This window comes from Lipotes vexillifer, unplaced genomic scaffold (assembly GCF_000442215.2).
Source record: "Lipotes vexillifer unplaced genomic scaffold, Lipotes_vexillifer_v1.1 scaffold875, whole genome shotgun sequence".
Taxonomy (NCBI): domain Eukaryota; kingdom Metazoa; phylum Chordata; class Mammalia; order Artiodactyla; family Lipotidae; genus Lipotes; species Lipotes vexillifer.
The window spans coordinates 477,364-483,639 of record NW_006792177.1 but is presented as its reverse complement, the minus strand read 5'-3'; positions in this window follow the sequence as shown (position 1 = coordinate 483,639).

Below are 6,276 nucleotides of genomic sequence, written 5' to 3'. Positions count from 1 at the left end.
TCAAATTATTTTCTTATAAAAAGAAACTTTTATTTAAAATACATAACTATACTGGGCTTCCCTGGTGGCGCAGTGGTTAAGAATCCGCCTGCCAATGCAGGGGACATGGGTTCAAGCCCTGGTCCGGGAAGATCCCACATGCCGCGGAGCAACTAAGTCCGTGCGCCACAACTACTGAGGCTGCGCTCTAGAGCCTGTGAGCCACAAGTGCTGAGCCCGTGTGTCACAACTACTGAAGTCCACGCGCCTCTGCAACGAAACGAAGAGTAGCCCCCGCTCGCCGCAACTAGAGAAAGCCCGCGCGCAGCAACGAAGACCCAACACAGCCAAAAAATAAATAAATAATTTTTTTAAAAAAAAGAAAAGAAACTATAGGAAAAGAATTAGAGGAAGGGAAGAAAGAAAAGAATCCAATTTAATGTTTTGAAATAAGAATGGTAAAAGAAAACCTTCACTTAAAGACAAAATAGTTATGCACATTTCCACAAATTGTACTATTCTCAATAACATCATAAGGCTCCAGTATTAGGCAGAGGAATGTCATAACGCTTTGGCTGACTTCTAGAGAAGAATCAAGTCATTGTTTACATATAGGTAATCTTAAACTGCAACTAGAGAACCATTTTTTAACTTCTTTCCTACTTAAAGTTCTGATAAAAGAGAAAACTGAACCAAAGCGAATACAAAAACAAAATCAGCCACGGAATTAAAAACTTAGATGAACTTTGATCAATGCCCATTTTCCACCCCAAGAATCAAATCATTGGGCCCAAAATAAAGGTTATGCAATCTACCGAACCACATTCCTCAATGGGACAGCTAGAGATTTTAATGTGTATGGCCTCTGCCTGCCTTGGCTCCACTTTCTTCCTTTCTCCTGTGTCTGGTATTTTAGAATAAATTCCAATTTGTCTTTTTCAATTGCTCCCAGGTGTATGATTACTAGTAAACTTTAAGAAAAAAAACAACCCTGTGATTTACTATTCCTGAGACGTTGACTTTCCTGAGACGTTGGTTTTCCTACCTCACCCCACAAAAATTCCCCCACAGAAGCCCCTTTGTCCTGTGAGTTATTTCTAGGTTGAATTGACTTCACGCAAAGTAAAGCTAAGGATAGTACATGGAACTAGGAGCCAGGGAGGAGGCTTAATTCGTGGAAAAGGGTCCCAGTGAGGAGAGTGAGGGCGGTGGGCGAAGGGGAGCAGAGGGCGGGAGGAAAGGTAAGAAAGCGGACCCTGGGGGCGAGGGGCGTCGGGGGTGGAGAGAGCCACAGAGGGCGCTCCTTCCAGGGAGAGAGAAGGGGGGAGGGGCGAGGAATGGAAGGTGCGGGGTCGGGGAGCGGGGCAGGGGTGTGAGAAGCCGGCGAGAGCCAAGGGCTCGGACGCCTAGGGCTCCCTCCACACACCACTCCTCAGAGTTGAAGGCCGGGTACTCAGAGAGGGACACCGAGGCTGAGGAGTGACCGCAAGCGCCCATTGCCTCCCCTCAGGCGGGGTCCCTCAGGGCTCGTGCCGGTGAAGAGCCCGGCGGCACACGTGTGGGGATGAGGGTGGCCGCGGCCGCCGTGATCCAGCCCTCCTCCAGCCCCCGGGTCCCGCCCGTCGCCCTACTTCCAGCGCCGGGTCTGAAGTGAGGCGTGCCCGAACAGGGGCTGGAGAAGGAGTCGCTAGATCCGCGCGTTGGATCGCTGGCGCTCCGCTCCCTGAGCTGTGCGTCTGGGGAACAGGGGCTGGAGAAGGAGTCGCTAGATCCGCGCGTTGGATCGCTGGCGCTCCGCTCCCTGAGCTGCTGTGCGTCTGGGAGTGCGCGGCCGGGCTACAGGGTGGGGAGGGGCGGGGCAGTGGACCGGGGCGGGGCGAGGGGAGGGGCATATGGGGATGGCACGGGGCTATAGGCGGCGCAGTGGGTAGGCAACAGGTCAGTCCTAGGGCGGGGCGGCAGGGTGGGCGGGGCTAAGGGCCAGCGGCATGAGTGGGTGGGGCAAAGGGCGGGGCAGGGGACAGGGACCCGGACCGGGGCGGGAATGGGGGACCCTGAGAGCAGTTTCCCGCGTGGTGCTTGCTCTTGGAGCTTATCTGTTCAGCGACCCGGTCACTAGTCACTGCAAAACAATTGTGAGGGGTGGTAATGTCTGACCCCTCTGCTTGGCCTCTGAACATCACCAGGATGATGTCTCATCTTTTGCACTTAGAGCGAGGAGGTCCCTGGAGAGTTATTAAATCTCTTTAACCTTAGTTTTTCTCATCTGTAAAATGGAAATGATGATAATAAAAGTACCTGTGCCATAGGGTATTGTAAGAGATGAGTGAGATGAAGCATGTAAAGAGCCTAGCAATAATAAATGCTCAATAAATATTAGCTATCATTATTGTTGTTGTTTAAAAGATCATTCATGTTGACCAGCACTTTAGGGACAACAAACATTTTCCTGCCTGGAATATCACAGCTTTCAATAGCTAAAGTCAACTGCTACAACATAAGAAAAATCATACAAAAGCATATGGATCAAAGGCTGTTTTCCTCCCTCGAACTTCATAGTAAATACTGATAAATCTTGGAATAACAATGGCATCCAATATATAGGTTATTGATAAGGTCCCAGGCTCCTTGCTGATGGGTTGTCTTATTTACTCTTCAAACAACCTCACAAGGTAGTTAGTAATTTCCCTCCTTTTGAGATGAGGAAATGGCCTGGAGAGAGAAGCCACCTGTCCAGGGTCACATAGTTGGGGATGTTAGAGACAGAATTCAGCTCGGGTTTAGCTCCCCTTTTCCCATCTCAGGGAATGGTGTCACAGGGACCACTCAGGCAGACATCTGGGAGATGCCCTTGATGCCAACCTCACCTCTACCTTAATATCACTCCATAAGCAAGCCCATCTCTCCACCTTCAAATAGGACTTTATCCACTTCTCACTGCCTCTACCCTCTCCACCCTGGTCTAAGCTACCTCCCTCCTGGAAAACCTCCAACAGCTTTCTCAGCAATCTCCCTCATGTCACTTGCCTTCCTTGAGCCCATTGTCCACACTGAAGCCAGAAGTGTCTCCCCCCTTTAAAGCCCTCTAAGTCCTCCTGTTGCTCTTAGAATAAAAACAAACTCCCTCCTAACAATTACAGGGTCCTGCATAGTCTCCCCCTTACTTATTATTCTAGCTTCATGTCCTATGGGTGGATTTATCCTGACCACAATGAATCTTCAGTTTCAGGGCCCTTGCTTGCATGGGCCCCTCCAAGGCCCTGGGAGAAACACAGCAGTGTGTTCACCTGGGTGTGTGTTTTTGTAAACATTGCAGAAGTAAGATATTTAACTGTAATCCTTTAAGATCAATGTCTTTCAACTCTCCCTTTATCATACTGTATTGTGGCAATGGAGTACCTGAAGGATGCAGCTAAGGCAGAGTTGAGTTAGGTGTACATTAATTTAGGTTCAGAGGTGTTATGGATTGAATGTTTGTGTCTCCCCAAATTCATATGTTGATATCCTAACCCCCAATGTGATGGTATTGGGAGATGGGGCCTTTGGGAGGTAATTAGGTCATGAAGGCTCCACCCTGATGGGTTAATAATATGGGATTAGTGTCCTTATAAAGGAGACCTTTCAACCTTTCTGCCTTGTGAAGACACAGCGAGAAGACAGCTGTCTGTAAACTAGAAAGCAGGTTCTCACCGGACACCAAATCTGCTGGCAATTTGATCTTGGACTTCCCAGCCTCCAGAACTGTGAGAAACAAATGTTTGTTTTTTAGCCACCCAGTCTATGGTAGTTTGTTATAGCAGCCTGAACAGATTAGGAGAAAAAGGATCAATTTACACGGTTCACAGCCCCTTTCATCTTTAGTTGTGTCATTGCTGTCCGTCTCAGTGTAGGAATGGCTTCCAGGAATACCCCTATTGTCCACTGTGCTGACTCACCCTGCACTGTGACAGGAAGGTGCAGGGCCACATGTTGTATCATTGCCCAGCATCAGTGCAAAATGGGTGGAAAACAAGATTTGGAACATACAGTGCCAGAGCTAGTCTACAGAAAATTCTTCTGATCATCAGATGTATTAAACTATATGCAGAGGATTTGGTTCCCCGCAAAGCCTGATTAAAAGCAGAAGTATATTTGGCAGTGCAGCCTATACAATTATAAATGCACTGCACGTTTTTTCTTCCTTTCTAATAGGAATTGCACAAATTAGAAGATATCAAAGTCCTATGTTTGTAGGGATATGGCAAACTGTAAACAGCGAGTATGTCCATGAGGGAATTTGAGCGTTGTATGATCTCATTGTGTTGGGTCATGCCTTACTTAGCATTTCTGCCCTAGCAATGTCTTACAGAAGAAATGACCTGTAAATGGTAACAAAAGTAGTATAGTAGGCCCTCCATATCCACAGGTTCTGCATCCGTGGTTTCAACCAACCTCAGCAAAAATATTTGAAAAAAAATTCCAGAAATTTCCAAAATGCAAAACTTAAATTTGCCACACGGTGGCAACTATTTACATAGCATTTACACTGTATTAGGTATTATAAGTAATCTAGAGATGATTTAAAGTATGGGGAGGGTGTGAGTAGGTTATATGCAAATACTATGTCATTTTACATAAGGGACATGAGCATCCGTGGATTTTGGTATCTGTGGGAGAATAATTGCCCCGCAGATACCAAAGGGCAACGGTAATTCATTAAGAGGAATAGATATATTTCAAATCAAAGTATATGAATACACTTGTAGATTGTTGTGATAATCTAATTAATTAAAAGGAGTGAATTATATAAGTACATTTGGGGAAAGATTCAAATATCTCACTTATTTGACATGAAATACTGATATGGATGAAGATAATGTAGAATTCATATTATGCCACCACATGGGGATGCTGACAATAAAACTAGTTAATGTGCTGTCAACCCAAAAAGTATTTAAGCTTAGTCACTATATAAAAAGACTTATAGCTCATGTATGAAAGAAATTTAGAGGTTTTCTCAAATTTGACAATAATCCTAGGAATTTACATGGCATTAAGCTTTACAACTTAAAGAAAATTGTTTAAACTATCCACCAAAAAAGTTAATCTTGTAAACACTAAATTATCATCTTCATATTTTTATAAAAAGACAACAAAATCGTTGTCTTAAGAGTATATGGTCAAAGAATATACAGCAAAAAATGTAGAGAAAAAATTATTATAGAACCATATCATGGCAACTAATTAATAAAATATTATGCTGTTTCCAGATTTTATGATTGTCAGCTTTTAACATTTTATAATTTGTTGTTATTTCTTCTGTCATTCTACAATTTCCCTTTCTAACCTAGTTCTGTATTTATGACTTTATTATTTTTCTTTAAGAAAAGAATACTTGGGCTTCCCTGGTGGCGCAGTGGTTGAGAATCTGCCTGCTAATGCAGGGGACCCGGGTTCGAGCCCTGGCCTGGGAAGATCCCACATGCCACGGAGCAACTAAGCCCGTGCGCTACAGCTACTGAGCCTGCGCGTCTGGAGCCTGTGAGCCGCAACAAGAGAGGCCGCGATAGTAAAAGGCCCGCGCACCGCGATGAAGAGTGGCACCCGCTTGCCACAACTAGAGAAAGCCTTTGCACAGAAACGAAGACCCAAGACAGCAAAAATAAATAAATTAATTAATAAACTCCTACCCCCAACATCTTCTTTAAAAAGAAAAAAAAGAGATGGAAATAAACTTGTGTAATAATAGTTAGCCTCACTCATTAAGGACAGAGCTTTTTGTATCCACAATGTCCAGCATAGTATTTGGCATATAATGGGTGCTTGATGAATTCTTTAATTGAAATTAAACGTTAGGGAATAATACACTTCATTGCCCATCATTAAATCTTGCTCTGAAATACATATATTTCAGTGAGTAATAAGTAATTAATAATCATTATGTCTACTGTTTAAATAGTTCTATTTTTATAAAACGTGGTGTAATTGAATAGATGGCAGTATACATTTTGTCTCACTTAACCACACCTGACGGCCCCTCCAGCTGCGGAGCAACAGGCTCTGGACGCGCAGGCCCAGCGGCCATGGCTCACGGGCCCAGCCGCTCCGCAGCATGTGGGATCCTCCCGGACCGGGGCACGACCCCGTGTCCCCTGCATTGGCAGGCGGACTCTCAACCACTGAGCCACCAGGGAAGCCCTCAACATCTTCTCTAAAAAAAAAAAAAAGAATACATTTTATAAGCTTCAGGCCCCATAAAGCCTGGCACTGTCTCTGCCCAACCTTGTGCTCTTGTCCCCTGTGCTCTAGCCTTATTGG